Below are 17,074 nucleotides of genomic sequence, written 5' to 3' on the forward strand. Positions count from 1 at the left end.
TCGGGACGAACCTCGACAAATACCACTGCATCCCCCTCCAGACCTCCTGTGCATAGGCACACTCCAGAAGGAGGTGATCGACAGTCTCATCCCCCCCAGAGCCACCTCGAGGGCAGCGTGCGGTGGCACAGAGATTCCGGGCATGCATAAAGGATCTCACTGGCAGAGCCCCTCTCACCGCCAGCCAAGCAATGTCCTTGTGCTTGTCTGAAAGTTCTGGCAATGAGGCATTCTGCCAAACGACTTTGGCAGTCTGCGTGGGGAACCACACGACGGGATCCACCCTCTCCTTTTCCCGAGGGGTCTCGAGGATACTACGTGCTGACCATTGCCTGACGGCCTTGTGGTCAAAGGTGTTTCCTTTCAAAAATTTCTCCACAAAGGACAGGTGGTACGGGACGGCCCAACTACTCGGAGCGTTCCGCGGCAACGAGGCCAGGCCCATCCTTCGCAACACCGGGGACAGGTAGAACCTCAGTAAGTAGTGGCACTTGGAGTTTGCGTACTGAGGATCTACGCACAGCTTGATGCAGCCGCACACAAAGGTAGCCATCAGGGCAAGGGTGGCGTTCGGTACGTCCTTTCCCCCATTTTCCAGGTCTTTGTACATGGTGTCCCTGCGGATCCGGTCCATGCTCAACCCGCAAATGAAGTGGAAGATGGCCCGGGTGACCGCAGCGGCGCAGGTTCAGGGAATAGGCCAGGCCTGCACCACATACAACAGTACCGAAAGCCCCTCGCACCTGACAACCAGGTTCTCACCCGCGATGGAGAGGGACTGGCGCGTCCACCTGCCCAGCTTCTGCTTCAGCTTGGTGATACGCTCCTCCCAAGTCTTAGTGCACGCCCCAGCTCCACCGAACCAAACACTCAGCACCTTCAGGTAGTCTGTCCTGACAGTGAAGGGGATGAAGGAGCGGTCATCCCAGTTCCCGAAGAACATGACCTCGCTCTTACCCCTATTGACTTTGGCACCCGAGGCCAGTTCAAACTGGCCGCAGATGTCCAATAGTCTACTCACCGACCGACGATCGGTGCAGAAGACGGCAACACCGTCCATGTACAGGGAGGTCTTGACCTGAAGGCCTCCGCTGCCTGGGAGAGTCACGCCCTTCAGGCTCATGTCCTTCCTGATGGATGTGGCGAAGGGCTCCACACAGCACACAAACAAGGCAGGAGAGAGCGGGCAGCCCTGCCTGACTCCAGATCTGACGGGAAAACTGTCCGATTCCCACCCGTTGATCGAGACTGCGCTAACGATGTTGGTGTAGAGCAGCCGGATCCAATTGTGGATGCCCTTCCCGAACCCCAATTTGGAGAGGACGTCCCTCATGTAAGCATGACAGACCCTGTCGAAGGCCTTCTCCTGGTCCAGGCTGACGAGGCAGGTGTCCACCCACCTGTCCTACACGTAGGCGATTGTATCCCTGATGAGTGCGAGGCTCTCAGCGAATTTCCTGCCTGGCACAGCACAGGTTTGGTCAGGGTGAATCACCGACTCCAGAACAGACCTGACCCGGTTGGCAATGACCTTGGCCAGGATTTTGTAGTCCACGTTCAATAGTGAAATGGGGCGCCAATTCTTAATTTCTTCCCTCTCCCGCTTCCTCTTGTAAATGAGGGTGATGATGCCCTTCCTCATGGACTTGCACATTTCCCCTGCCCGAAGCGCACTTTCGTACACCTCCAGCAGGCCCTGGCTGACCAGGTCCCACAGAGCGGAATACAGCTCGACCGGTAAGCCGTCACTCCCGGGAGTCTTATTCCTCTCCAAGGACTTGAGGGCTCTGGTCAGCTCGTCCAGGGATATCGGCCGGTCCAGCCACTCCCTCATGCCGTCGTCTAAGACCTCCGTGATAGACAACAGGAACGACTCGGAGGCCGTGCTGTCCGTGGGCTTCTTGTCGTACAGTCTGGCATAGAAGGATCTGCTGATCCTCAAAATGTCGGGCCGAGACGACGTCACCGAGCTGTCGTCCTCCTTCAGCCGGCTAAGCACAGACCTCTCTTTGTGCACCTTCTGAAAGAAGAAATTCGAGCACGTCTCGTCCTGCTCCACGGAGCGGACCCTGGACCGGAAGATTATCCTGGAGGCCTCCGCGGCGAAGAGCGAGGCTTGCTGACCCCTCACCTCACGGAGGTCCTTCGTGACATCGACCCCCATCAATTGCAGAAGGAGCAGGTTCTGCACCCTTTTCTGGAGTCGCGACTCTCTCCCCTCCCTCTCGCCTTCCAAACACCCTTGAGGACAAAGAACCTCTTGACGTTCTCCTTCACCGTCTCCCACCAGTCGCCCGGAGACTCAAAGAGGGGTTTCACGGTTCTCCAACCAGCCTACTCTGTCTTAAGCTCCTCGACGTTCTCTGGGGTCAACAGAGTCGTGTTGAGCTTCCACGTCCCCTTGCCGGCCTGCTGGTCGTCCTGTAAGTGACAGTCGGACAGCAGGAGGCAGTGGTCAGAGAAGAACACCGGCTCAATGCCAGTGGACCTGACCGAGAACGCCCATGACACAAACAGTAAGTCTATCCTTGAGCGAATAGACCCGTCTGGCTGCGACCAGGTGTACCTCCGCTGCGCTCCGTCTGCAGGGGTGCTGAAGACGTCGAGCAGCTTGGCGTCCTTCATCGTGCCCATCAGGAATCTGGACATGACGTCCAGTTGACTCCCCACACCCGCTGTCCCCACACCAGATCTTCCATCTGCATCAATGATGCAGTTGAAGTCTCCGCCTAGGATGACCGGCCTGGACGTAGCCAGCAGGGGTGGAAGCCGCTGCAGGACGGCCAACCGCTCACTCCGTACCGCTGGGGCGTACACGTTGATCAGCCTCAGGGGAGCATTCCTGTAGGTGACGTCAGCCACTAGGAGCCGCCCCCCCACCACCTCCTGAACTTGAGAGATGGTGAAGTTGCGCCCCCGCAGCAGAATAGCCAGGCCCGAGGAGCGACAGTCGTTACCCCCCAACCAGATCGAAGGCCCACAGGTGCAGGCGCCGGACCATTGCCCGTACCTGCTGAGGTGCGGTATCCCGCAGAAACAGGGGGTCCGTCTTGACGGTGGTCAGGTAGGCCAACGTGGACACACGTCTTGCGGTGGACTTGACACTGCGCACATTAATGCTCGCAACCTGTACCCCCATTGTGGGCAGTGACCGCAGTATCCTCCCCAAGTCCAAGATCCAGCTCCTCCATCTGTCCCTTAATGCCCATTGCCCGGGCTAACTGCTGGCTGCTCTCAGGAAACCGTCCATGCTGCCTTCCGGGTGGCATCCCCCCATCGGAGGTACGGAGGCAGGAGAGTCCGGCTCTGGATCAGGCCGGGGACACGCTGTTTCCTCCTTCCCGCCTGAAAGTTCTGGGGGGCCTTCCAGGGCCCCAGCGGCACGTGGCTGGGTGTCGGAGGGAGCCTCAGGACGCCTCCCGTCACATGGAAGCGGGGTGCTGCTTTCCTTCTCCCTTGAGATCTTTAGCTTCTGCTTTGGGCGGGCCTCCCCTGAACCTCCTTTGTCAGAGGAGCTCTTATAGCCCCCCTGTAGCTGCCTCTTCCCGCCTGATGGTTGCGGTTCCTGGGCCCGCCGGCGCGCCTTCCTCCTCGCTTTCCGGACCGTCGTCCACTCCCCGGGTCACCTGTTGCCGCCTCCATTGACTCCGGGTTGTCGGTGGGGGGGGGCGGAGCAGAGCCTGCAGGGGCACTTTGCTGGCCTTCTTGCCATCCTGGGGGGGTTGGGCCCTCCTGCACGTTAGTGGGGTCCTTACAGGGCCCTGGTGCCTTCCTCTCCTCTGGGGGGGACTGGCCCCGCATTGTCCCTGCCGGCGACCTGGGTGTAGGTGGTCCCCTGCCGCCGGCATGCCCTATAGAGGTGGCCCGCTTCCCCGCAAAGGTTGCAGCTTTTCTCTTGTGGGCAATCCTTTGCAAGGTGTCCCTCCTCCCTGCAGTTCCTGCAGATGGTGGCTTTGCAGTCGGCCGCCACGTGACCTGACCTACCACAGGCATGGCAGACTTTAGGTTGCCCTGCGTAGGTCAGGTAGCCCTTGCTCTCGCCGATCGCGAAGCTGGACGGTGGGTGTACGATGTTCCCGTCCGAGCCCGTCCTCAGCGTCACCCTGACCTGCCTCTTACTGGTCCAGATGCCAAAGGGGTCCATGATGTCGGTTAGGTTCCCTTCCACCTTCACGTACCTTCCAAGGAAGGTCAGGACATCAACTGCTGGCACATGCGGATTGTACATATGTACAGTCACCATACGGCTCCTCTGCGCTGGCATCACAAACCGCAGGACAGCGGTCAATACAGAGAGGGGGCCCTCACCTCCTTTCTCCTGGAAAACCTCCAGGAAGTGCTCGCAAAGCTTGGAACTCCTGAAGGTTACATCGTAAAAACCTCCTTCGGGGAAATCCTGCAGGCAGTAAATGTCCGCAGCAGCAAACCCACAACAGTCCAACACGACCCTCTTCACGAAGTAGGTGCGGTCCACAGGTGCACCTTCATCACGGAAACACGGATGGTGTTCCGGACCCCCTGACCTGGGGCACGAGCACTTGCCGCAGCCATCGTTGCAGGTTGGCTGCTCCCCTGAACCAGCGTTAGGCCGAAGCCAGCATTAAGATCCACCAGTTGCAAGGGTGCACAGCCAACCCGACGTCTTCCTTCCACCTCCAACACAGTCGTGCTCTCCTCTTCTCGGTCCACAAAAAAAGTGGGTCTTTATTTTGTTCCGGATGTAAGCTGGTTCACTGAGCTGGAAGGTTAGTTTTCAGACGTTTCGTCACCATTCTAGGTAACATCAACAGTGAGCCTCCGATGAAGCACTGGTGTTATGTCCCGCTTTCTATTTATCTGTTTAGGTTTCCTTGGGTTGGTGATGTCATTTCCTGTGTTGGTGATGTTGGTTCCTAGAACAGGAAATGACATCACCAACCCAAGGAAACCTAAACAGATAAATAGAAAGCGGGACATAACACCAGCGCTTCATCGGAGGCTCACTGATGATGTTACCTAGAATGGTGATGAAACATCTGGGAACAAACCTTCCAGCTCAGTGAACCAGCTTACATCCGGAACAAAATAAAGACCCACTTTTTTGTGGACCGAGAAGAGGAGAGCATGACTGTGTTGGAGGTGGAAGGAAGACGTCGGGTTGGCTGTGCACTCTTGCAACTGGTGGATCTTAATGCTGGCTTCGGCCTAACGCTGGTTCAGGGGAGCAGCCAACCTGCAACGATGGCTGCGGCAAGTGCTCGTGCCCCAGGTCAGTGGGTCCGGAACACCATCCGTGTTTTTGTGAAGAAGGTGGATGAAGGTGCACCTGTGGACCGCACCTTCTTTGTGAAGAGAGTCCTGTTGGTCTGCTGCTGCGGACATTTACTGCCTGCAGGATTTCCCTGGAAGAGGTTTCTACGATGTAACCTTCAGGAGTGCCAAGCTTTGCGAGCACTTCCTGGCGGTTTTCAAGGAGAAAGGAGGTGAGGGCCCCCTCTCTGTATTGACCGCTGTCCCGCTGTTCGTGATGCTAGTGCAGAGGAGCCGTATGGTGACTGTACACATGTACAACCCGCATGTGCCAGCAGTTGATGTCCTGACCTTTGTTGGAAGGTACATGAAGGTGGAAGGGCACCTCACCAACATCATGGACCCCATTGGGATCTGGACTAGTAAGAGACAGGTCAAGGTGACGCTGAGGATGGGCGCGGATGGGAACGTCGTACACCCCCGTCCAGCTTCGCGATCGGCAGGAGCAAGGGCTACCTGACCTATGCAGGGCAACCTAAAGTCTGTCATGCCTGCGGTAGGTCAGGTCACGTGGCAGCCGACTGCAAAGCCACCATCTGCAGGGAGGAGGGACACCTTGCAAAGGATTGCCCACAAGAAAAAAGCTGCAACCTTTGCGGGGAAGCGGGCCACCTCTATAGGGCATGCCCGCGGCGGGGGACCACCTATGCCCAGGTTGCTGGCAGGGGCAATGCGGGGCATGCCCACCCCGGAGGAGAGGAAGGCACCAGGGCCCTGCAAGGAGGGGCAGGTCGTGCAGGAGGGTCCAGCCCCACAGGACGGACCCGAGGCCAGCAAAGTGCCCCTGCAGGCTCTGCTCTCCCCCCACCCCCCCCCGACAACCCGGAGTCGATGGAGGAGGCGACAGGTGACCCGGGGAGTGGACGACGGTCTGGAAAGCGAGGAGGAAGGCGCGCCAGCGGGCCCAGGCACCGCAACCATCAGGTGGGAAGTGGCAACTACAGGGGGGGCTATAAGAGCTCCTCTGACGGGGGAGATTCGGAGGGGGCCTGCCCAAAGCAGAAGCTAAAGATCTCAAAGAAGAAGGAAAGCAGCACCCCGATTCCAGGTGACGGGAGGCGTCCTGAGGATCCCTCCGACACCCAGCCACACGCCGCTGGGGCCCTGGAGGGCCCCCTGGAACTTTCAGGCAGGATGGAGGAAACAGCATGCCCCCAGCCTGATCCAGAGCCGGACTCTCCTGCCTCCGTACCCCCGATGGGGTTTGCCACCCGGAAGGCAGCATGGACGGTTTCCAGAGCCCGGAGAGCGTCCAGTAGTTAGCCAGGCAATGGGCATGAAGGGACAGATGGAGGGGCTGGACCTTGGACTTGGGGAGGGTACTGCGGTCACTGCCCACAATGGAGGTACGAGTTGCAAGCATAATTGTGCGCAGCGTCAAGTCCACCGCAAGATGTGTGTCCACGTTGGCCTACCTGACCACCGTCAAGGCGGACCTCCTGTTTCTGCAGAGACAGCGGAGACTTCAACTGCATCTTCGATGCAGATGGAAGATCCGGCGTGGGGACAGCAGGTGTGGGGAGTCAACCGGACGTCATGTCCAGATTCCTGATGGGCACGGTGAAGAACGCCAAGCTGCTCGATGTCTTCAGCACCCCTGCTGACGGAGCACAGCGGAGGTACACCTGGTCGCGGCCAGATGGGTCTCTCCGCTCAAGGATAGACTTCCTGTTTGTGTCACGGGCGTTCTCGGTCAGGTCCACCGGCGTCGAGCCGGTGTTCTTCTCTGACACCTGCCTCCTGCTGGCCGACTGTCACTTACAGGACAACCAGCAGGCCGGCAAGGGGACGTGGAAGCTCAACACAACTCTGTTGACCCCAGAGAACGTTGAAGAGCTTAAGACAGAGTAGGCTGGTTGGTGAACCGTAAAACCCCTCTTTAAGTCTCCGGGCGACTGGTGGGAGACAGTGAAGGAGAACATCAAGAGGTTCTTTGTCCTCTATCACAGGAGAAGGCCTTCGACAGGGTCTCTCATGCTTACATGAGGGACGTCCTCTCCAAATTGGGGTTCGGGGAGGGCATCCACAATTGGATCCGGCTGCTCTACACCAATATCGTTAGCGCAGTCTCGATCAACGGGTGGGAATCGGACAGTTTTCCCATCATATCTGGAGTCAGGCAGGGCTGCCTGCTCTCTCCTGCCTTGTTCGTGTGCTGTGGGGAGCCCTTCGCCGCATCCATCAGGAAGGACGTGAGCCTGAAGGACGTGACTATCCCAGGCAGCGGAGGCCTTCAGGTCAAGACCTCCCTGTACATGGACGATGTCGCCGTATTCTGCACTGATCGTCGGTCGGTGAGTAGACTATTGGACATCTGCGGCCAGTTTGAACTGGCCTCGGGTGCCAAAGTCAATAGGGATAAGCGCGAGGTCATGTTCTTCGGGAACTGGGATGACCGCTCCTTCATCCCCTTCACGTCAGGACAGACTACCTGAAGGTGCTGGGTGTTTGGTATGGTAGAGCTGGGGTGTACACTAAGACTTGGGAGGAGCGTATCACCAAACTGAAGCAGAAGCTGGGAAGATGGACGCTCCGGTCCCTCTCCATCGCGGGTAAAAACCTGGTTGTCAGGTGCGAGGGGCTTTCGGTACTGTTGTATGTGGCGCAGGCCTGGCCTATTCCCTGGACCTGCGCCGCTGCGGCTACCCGGGCCATCTTACACTTCATTTTGGGGGGGCGAGGATGGACCGGATCCGCAGGGACACCATGTACAAAGACCTGGAAAATGGGGGAAAGGGCGTACCAAACGCCACCCTCGCCCTGATGGCTACCTTTTGTGTGCGTCTGCATCAAGCTGTGCGTAGATCCTCAGTACGCAAACTCCAAGTGTCACTACTTACTGAGGTTCTACCTGTCCCAGGTGTTGCGAAGGATGGGCCTGGCCTCATTGCCACGGAACGCTCCGAGTAGTTGGGCCGTCACGTACCATCTGTCCTGCATGGAGAAATTTTTGAAAGGAAACACCTTTGACCATTAAAGCTGTCAGGCAGTTGTCAACATGTGGTATCCTTGAGACTCTTTGGGAAAAGGAGAGGGTGGATTCCATTGTGTGGTTTCCCATGCAGACTGCCAAAGTCATTTGGCAGAATGCCTCATCGCCAGAACTTTCAAACAAGCACAAGGACATTGCTTGGCTGGCAGCGAGAGGGGCTCTGCCAGTGAGATCCTTTATGCATGCCCGGAATCTCTGTGCCACTGCACGCTGCCCTCGAGGTGGCTGCGGGGGGGACGAGACTGTTGATCACCTTCTTCTGGAGTGTGCCTTTGTGCAGGAGGTCTGCGGGGGGATGCAGTGGTATTTGTCGAGGTTCGTCCCGAGCAGCTCCGTGAGCGGGACTCCGTGCTCTACGGGCTGTTTCCCGGGACGCACGCCGAGACCAACATCAACTGCGCCTGGAGGACCATCAATGCGGTGAAAGACGCTCTTTGGTCTGCCCGCAACTTGCTGGTCTGCCAGCTGAAAGAACTGACCCCGACCGAGTGTTGCAGACTGGCACAATCCAAGGTCCAGGACTACGTGCTGAGGGACGGGCTAAAGCTTGGGGCAGTCGCCGCCAAGGCGTGGTGGGGAAAGACCACGGTATGAAACCCCTCGTCCTGAATGGAAAAAAGGGCCCTATCTGGTAAGTGGCCCCAGCTGGCGCCTTCCCCAACTGGTCAGGGGGCCAACAGGGACTGTGCGGGGTGACGACTGCCGGGGTATTTTCTTTGCTTTGTTTTTTTTTCTTCTTTTTTTTCCTTTAGTTGGTGTACGTACCCCTGGGTATCCCGGAGTGGCCTGCATGACTGGGTAGGTGTATAAATAATTTCTTTTTGTACATCTTATGAATAAAGTTTTTTTTTTCGAATTTAAAAAAAAGTGACGAAACATCTGAAAACTAACCTTCCAGCTCAGCGAGCAAACTCACATGCAGAATCTCAATTCCTGCTTTTAGTTTCCCACTGCCCCAATTACACACGATAAAAATAAAAAGTCAGTTAGTTTAACTAATTGCTACAAGGTTAATTTATTTTTATAAAGTTAATATTAAGTGTAACATTATACACTTCCTTCTACTGTTAGCATTTTGTGATTTTATGGGTTGTGTGCCATCTATCTTGTTCAGAGCATAAGAGAAGGCTAAGGCTAGTTAACTTTCACATCTAAGCTTAAATGTTTTTTTAAGGTTTGTATTATGTCCTGGCTATGTATCGAAACAAACTTTTATGTTCAGAGCATTTTTGGCTGGAAAACTATTTAATATTATAGGTAGCTTCAAAGAGGTAACTATTTATTACAAAATAACTTCAGCAGATATCCTTGAAGCTGCGGAAGGACCTAATCTAGCATCTGATATTATTCAATTACTGGGACAATAATCCTTTCATTAATAAAACTAGATTTGGTCATTTATCTGTCCTAAGGCATCCTGTTATCAGAACTGTCTGAGGGGAACGTACAGCCTTCTCTTACTGATCTTCTAGCAGTTCTGTTCTGTATTTCATTGTGTGAGCAGGCTGCTTAGCTTTGCTTAACTTCTGTCTGCCATCATGTGAGCAGGCATGGGCTGCTTAGAGTGGTCAGGTACAAGTCACCCCGACAGTGGGAAGTTCAAAGTCTACCCTGAAGAGTGGCTGGCAGCAGCCCTATTGATTGAGCTGGTCAGGTCGTAATGGATATAGCTGCTAGACTGGGTCTATGGCAGATGCTAAGGGAACCAATAAGAGGGAAAAACATACTTGACCTTATCCGCATCAACCTGCCAGCAGCAGACGCATTTGTCATTGACGGTATCAGTAAGAGTGATGACAGCACAGTCGTCATGGAGACAAAGTCCCACCTTCACATTGAGAATACCCGCCATTGTGTTGGTGGCAGTATCACTGTGCTAAATGGGACGAGCTTCAAACAGATCCAGCAACTCAAGACTATGCATCCATGAGGCAATGTGGACCATCAACAGCAGCAGAATTGTACTCCAGCACAATTTGTAACCTCATGCCCTGGCATATCCCCTGATAAACCATTATCATCAAGCCAGGGGATCAACCATGGTTCATTGGAGTGGGCAGGAGAGCATGCCAAGACCTTCACCAGGCCTACCTGAAGATGAAATCTCAACCTGTGAAGTGACCATATTGGATTACTCGCATGCCAAACTACATTAACAGAAAGTGATAAACAGAAATAAGCAATCAAACAACCAATGGATCAGATCTAAGATCTGCATTCCTGCCACCTCCATTTGTAAATGATGGTAGACAGTTAAATAACTCACTGGAAGAGGAGGAGGAGGCGGCTGCACAAATATTCCCATGCCTAATGATGGAAGAGCTCGGTACATCAGTACAAAAGGTAAAGCTGAAGCATTTGCAACAATCTTCAGCCATAAGTGCCAAATAGATGATCCATCTCGACCTCCTCTCCTCCAGTGGTGTCCAGCATCATAGATACCAGTCTTCAACCAATCCAATTCAATATAAAGAAATAGTTCGATACTGTGAAGGCTATGTGCCCTGACAACATTTCAGTAATAGTACTAAAGACTTGTTGTCCAAAACCTGCCACTCTTCTGGCATCTACATGACTTGGAATATTGCCCAGGATTATCCTGGAAGTAGAAAGCAGGACAAATCCAACCCGGCCAATTACTGCTCCATCAGTCCATTCTTGATCATCGTTAACACGATAGGTGTCATCAATAATGCTATCAAGCAGCATCTGCTTAGTGATGCCCCGTTTTAGGTTCTGCCAGGGCCACTCAGCTCCTGACCTCATTACAGCCTTGATTCAAACGTAGACAAAAGGGCTGAATTCCAGAGGTGAGAGTGACAGCCTTGACACCAGGCCCGCATTTGACTGAATTTGGCATCAGGGAGACCCTGCAAAATTGGAATCGATGGGTACCAGGGGCTAAACTTCCCGCTGATTAGAGTCATACCTGGCACATAGGAAGATGGTTGCGGTTATTTTCTGAACTCTAGGTCATCTGCAGGAGTTTTCGGATAATGTCCTAGGCCCGGCCATCTTCAGTTGCTTCATCAATGACCTTCCTTCCATCATAAGGTTAGAAGTGGAGATGTTCACTGACGATTGCGCAATATTCAACACTGTTCACAACTCCACAGATTCTGAAGCAGTGCATGTTCAAAAGCAACATGAGCTGGACAATATCCAGCCTTGGGATGACAAGTGGCAGGTAACATTCATACCACACAAATGCCAGGCTATGACCATCTCCAATAAGAGACTATCTAACCACCTCTGCTTGACATTTAATGGTGTTACCATCACTGAATCCCCCAGTATCAATATTCTGGAGGTTACCATTGACAAGAAACTCAACTGGACTCACAACATAAACATAAACATGATGCTCAGTGGCAGAAGTGTGTACTATCTACAAGATGCACTGCAGAAATTCACCAAAGATGCTTAGACAGCATCTTCCAAACCCAAGACCACTTCCACCTAGAAGGCCAAGGGCACCTGAAATACAGGAATGCCACCAGCTGCAAGTTCCCCTCCAAGCCACTCGCCTTACTGTCGCTTGGTCAAAATCCTGAAATTGCCTCCATAAGAGCAATGGGAGTCAATCTGTAGCACATGGAATGCAGCAGTTCGAGAAGGTAGCTAGGTAGCTCACCACCAGCACCTTCTCAAGGCTGACCAGGGACAGGCAATAAGTGCTGGCCCAGCAAGTGATGTCCAAGTCCCACAAATGAATGAGAAGAAATGAATCTAAGCAATTAAATGATTTATTTATTGTCACTTGCATTTTACAATGAATAATACAGTAAAATACAGTGAAAAGCTTCAATAGTCACCACAATCTGGCACCATTTTGAATAGCTTTCAATAAAACAGATATAATTAAAAGAGAATCTTTAGCTGGCTCACCAATGACACTTGTGCCGCCACCCTCCCTCTACTGCCTTGCTGTCCAGCACGGTCTGTGCTGGACCCACAAATATGGGAGTCATAACTCTTTAGGTGTCATCTCTTAACCAGTGGGCCCACTTCGCCACTGCCCATGCCAGGTCCCTTGCTGATGTCACACTCGCCCCCAGTTCCACTGTCTCCTTGATGATGCCAGGAGTCCCAGCTCTGGACATACCACGCTGCCTCCACTGCAGTCACTGTATTGCCACTGCTGCTGTGGGCATACTGCAATTCAGGACCCTGTGGCTCTGCTGCCAGAACAGGCCATCATCTCGCCATGAGTCCAACTCAAGCAACTCCCACTCCCCCATCCCCGCCGAATATGTCGCATTGCTGTCACTACGGTTTTGAAAAGGCCAAACTTTTCCACTACTGCCAGCCCTGAACTCCAGGAGGACATCCCCGCTGCCACCACCGCCTCCAGTCACTGTGAGGAGCCGTCATTCCATGCATGGCCTGCTCTAGCTGCCACACCGATTTTGCTGACTAACCTATCGCAAAAAGCTCCAAGGATCAGAAAAATGAAAGAAAATGCACAGTAACTCAACTGGTAACAGATTACTGAATTCAGTTTTCTCATATATCACAGAAATTACTTCACCAGTAACATTTGAGAAGTATTTTTCCATTTTTAAGGTGCTGTATTTGCAATATTTTCTGAAACTTCTGTATAAAATGAATACAATTGATCTATCATTGATGCAAGATTCTCACTAGACTACCTGTGAATACCAATTTGGACACTAATGCATGATTTAAAAGCCCTTAACATCCCAATATTTCAAAACTATATCTACTTTCTCTTTACACAAAGTTCTGCTAAAGCGTGTGTTTTGTTAATGCAAATTGGCTGTAACACGATTGATAAATAGTGGAGGTGTTCTGCAAAGCGGTCCCCGGAGGCTTGGGGACCGCTTTGCAGAACACCTCCGCTCAGTTCGCAACAAACAACTGCACCTCCCAGTCGCAAACCATTTCCACTCCCCCTCCCATTCTTTAGATGACATGTCCATCATGGGCCTCCTGCACTGCCACAATGATGCCACCCGAAGGTTGCAGGAACAGCAACTCATATTCCGCCTGGGAACCCTGCAGCCATATGGTATCAATGTGGACTTCACCAGTTTCAAAATCTCCCCTTCCCCTACTGCATCCCTAAACCAGCCTAGTTCGTCCCCTCCCCCGAATGCACCACACAACCAGCCCAGCTCTTCCCCCCCACCCACTGCATCCCAAAACCAGTCCAACCTGTCTCTGCCTCCCTAACCGGTTCTTCCTCTCACCCATCCCTTCCTCCCACCCCAAGCCGCACCCCCATCTACCTACTAACCTCATCCCACCTCCTTGACCTGTCCGTCTTCCCTGGACTGACCTATCCCCTCCCTACCTCCCCACCTATACTCTCTCCATCTATCTTCTTTACTCTCCATCTTCGGTCTGCCTCCCCCTCTCTCCCTATTTATTCCAGTTCCCTCTCCCCATCCCCCTCTCTGATGAAGGGTCTAGGCCCGAAACGTCAGCTTTTGTGCTCCTGAGATGCTGCTTGGCCTGCTGTGTTCATCCAGCCTCACATTTTATTATCTTGGAATTCTCCAGCATCTGCAGTTCCCATTATCTCTGATAAATAGTGGATGCTTTTTGGATAATACGACCTTTCTGCTGTACAGGTATAGTGATTTTCCACATCAATTTCCCAAAAACATGATTTTCTATGGTGATTTTCAATAGCACAAGGTCACACAAGAATACAACTATCACTTTAGAAGAACTACCTATACATTTTTTCAGTTGTCACGACTCACTGGGGTAAAGCGTTAAAACTCAAGCCCCAGTATTTCCAGAGTCATCATAAAATTAAGGATTTTTTTCTAAAACAAGCAAAAATTCCCCAATTTATTTGATTTTTAGGCCAGGGTTGATGGAGAACACAAAAACAGGTTTCTGTACTTGACAATGATGATTAATTAATTGTACTAAATAGCTCCATTTAAACAGTTACTAACCATCAGCATATCACACTCCCAATGAAAATGCAAACCCCCTCGTAAACTCACCTTTGTACACACATAAAAAAGGAAAAACATGGAGAGAGCGAAAAACTGGCAAGACTGTTAATTAATCTTTGTCCACAAGATCTATTGAGTTGCTTTTTCTTGATCAAAATGCTTATTGTCTGCTTTTGGTTTATGAATGGTTCCACTGGTTTTCAAGAGACACAGGGTTCATTTTGCAACGATTTCAATTTTTATTTAAAAAATAGAGTTTTGTTTTAAAATCAGTTTGTAAGAGTGTTTGCAGTTTTGAAAAGTGACTAATCTGACACCAAAGCAGGCATTGTTTGAACAAGCAATAATTGCACGACCAATATTCACTCATCTCAATCCACATGGACAAGGAGAACCAAGACTTCAACTGGGACAACACCAAGATCCTGGGACAGGCTAAGCAGAGACAAGCACGAGAATTCCTGGAAGCATGGCACTCCACGAAGCAGACCATTAATAAACACATTGAACTCGACCCCATATACATTCCACTACGGAGGAAGCCCAGAAGTGAGGCAATCCATCACAATGGACCCCAGAGTTTAAAAGTGAGGTGGGAAAACACACCGATGTTTCATCAGATGCTGCACTGAGGATGTTACCAAGCACTGTAACAAAACGTCTGCTGAACAGCAAACCAGCTTGGCGAGCCAACCAACCTCAATAATTGCATTTTGAGTTGCAGGTGATTTGGAGGTGTTCTGAAAAGCAGTCCCCAAGCCTCCGCTTGGTTTCCCCAATGTAGTGGAAGCCACACCGTGTACAGTGCATACAGTATACCACATTGGCAGATGTGCAGGTGAACATCTGCTTAATATGGAAAGTCATCTTGGGGCCTGGGATGGGGGTGAGGGAGGTGGTGTGGGGGCAAGTGTAGCACTTCCTGCGGTTGCAGGGGAAGGTGTTGGGTGTGGTGGGGGTGGAGGGGAGTGTGGAGCGGACAAGGGAGTCACGGAGAGAGTGGTCTCTCCAGAAGGCAGGCAAGGGTGGGGATGGAAAAATGTCTTGGGTGGTGGGGTCGGATTGTAGATGGCAGCAGTGTTGGAGGATGATGCGTTGTATCCAGAGGTTGGTGGGGTATGTGAGGATGAGGGGGATTCTCTTAGGGCGGTTATTGCAGGGGCGGGGGGTGAGGGATGTGTTGCGGGAAATATGGTCAAGGGCATTCTCGACGACTGCAGGGGGGACCTTGCGGTCCTTGAAGAACGTGGACATTCAGGATGTGCAGGAGCGGAACACCTCCACTCGGTTCGCAGTAAACAACTGCACCTCCCAACCGCGAACCATTTTAACTCCCCCCTCCCATTCCTTAGACGACATGTCCATTCTGGGCCACGTGCAGTGCCACAATGATGTCACCTGAAGGTTGCAGGATCAGCAACTCATATTCCGCTTGGAAACCCGGCAGCCCAATGGTATCAATGTGGACTTCACAAGCTTCAAAATCTCCCCTTCCCCCAGTGCAAGCCAAAACCAGCCCAGCTCGTCCCCTCCCCCCACTGCATCCCCAAAACCAGTCCAGCTCGTCCCTGCCTCACTAACCTGTTCTTCCTCTCACCTATCCCCTCCTCCCACCTCAAGCCGCACCTCCAATTCCCACTTACTAACCTCATCCCACCTCCTTGACCTGTTCGTCCTCCCCGGACTGACCTATCCCCGCCCCACCCAAACTCTCCTCTCCACCTATCTTCTCCTCTCTCTTCGGTCCACCTCCCCCTCTCTCCCTATTTATTCCAGTTCCCTCTCCCCATCCCCCTCGCTGATGAAGGGTCTAGGCCCGAAACGTCAGCTTTTGTGCTTCTGAGATGCTGCTGGGCCTGCTGTGTTCATCCAGCCTCACATTTCATTATCTTGGATTCTCCAGCATCTGCAGTTCCCATTATCACTCAATCCATGTTAATCTATTATCTCAGCACCATGATTTCCTATCTCTGCAGTTACTTTCTTTCAAACTATTAGATGCAGCCATAAGGTGACTTACTTGTCTTTAGTCCTGTTAAGTTTGTCAAATACTTGATCTATTTCAATAGAGATTATTACAAGGTATTTCCTCCCATTAATAATTTGTTTATTTGATATCTTTGGGATGCTTATAGTGCCCTCCACCTTGAAGATGGGTACAACATGTTGATTTTAAAAATCTGCTGTTTCGTTCTCTTTTAATTCTCAGTTGCGCCTTCAAGAGCTCATTCACTTACTTTAACTATTCTTTTTCTTTTAATAGACTATTTTGCCTCACAGGGATGGAAATACACTCAAACTCAAATCCCACTATTCCTGAAGTCATCATGTAGGTTAAAGGTTTCAAAAAGGATCCCAATTTACCTGTCACTGAGACCGAAGTTGACAGCATGGATAACGTTTCTGTACTCAACAAGAATGAATATTTATTACTGTCAACATACAATTCATTAAAATTTTAATTGATTTATGAAACTCCCCCCTTGACACACACATACAGACAGACACAAAACGTGTATTATGGCTAGGTGGAAGAGACGGGACAGGTACTTAGGGTTTGCTGAGACAATCCAGTTGCTGATTAGAACACTGCTTCTTAATCTCCCTTCTCCAGTCCTTTACTTGCTTGCAAGAGGCCCAGACAGACTGGTTCACATTTATAAAGACATATTAATTAAAAGTTATAGCTTACAGTAACTGATGAGGAGAAATGAACTGGTTGTCTTTAGGCTTGAATGCTTTTTACTGCAGAACAAAAATACCTTCTTCACGACAGAGGTCTAATGGCTTCTGAGTGAACATTCAAAAGGCAGCATGGTGGCTCAGTGGCTTGCACTAATGCCTCATAGCGCCAGGG

Source organism: Stegostoma tigrinum, chromosome 18 (genome assembly GCF_030684315.1).
Source record: "Stegostoma tigrinum isolate sSteTig4 chromosome 18, sSteTig4.hap1, whole genome shotgun sequence".
Taxonomy (NCBI): Eukaryota; Metazoa; Chordata; class Chondrichthyes; order Orectolobiformes; family Stegostomatidae; genus Stegostoma; species Stegostoma tigrinum.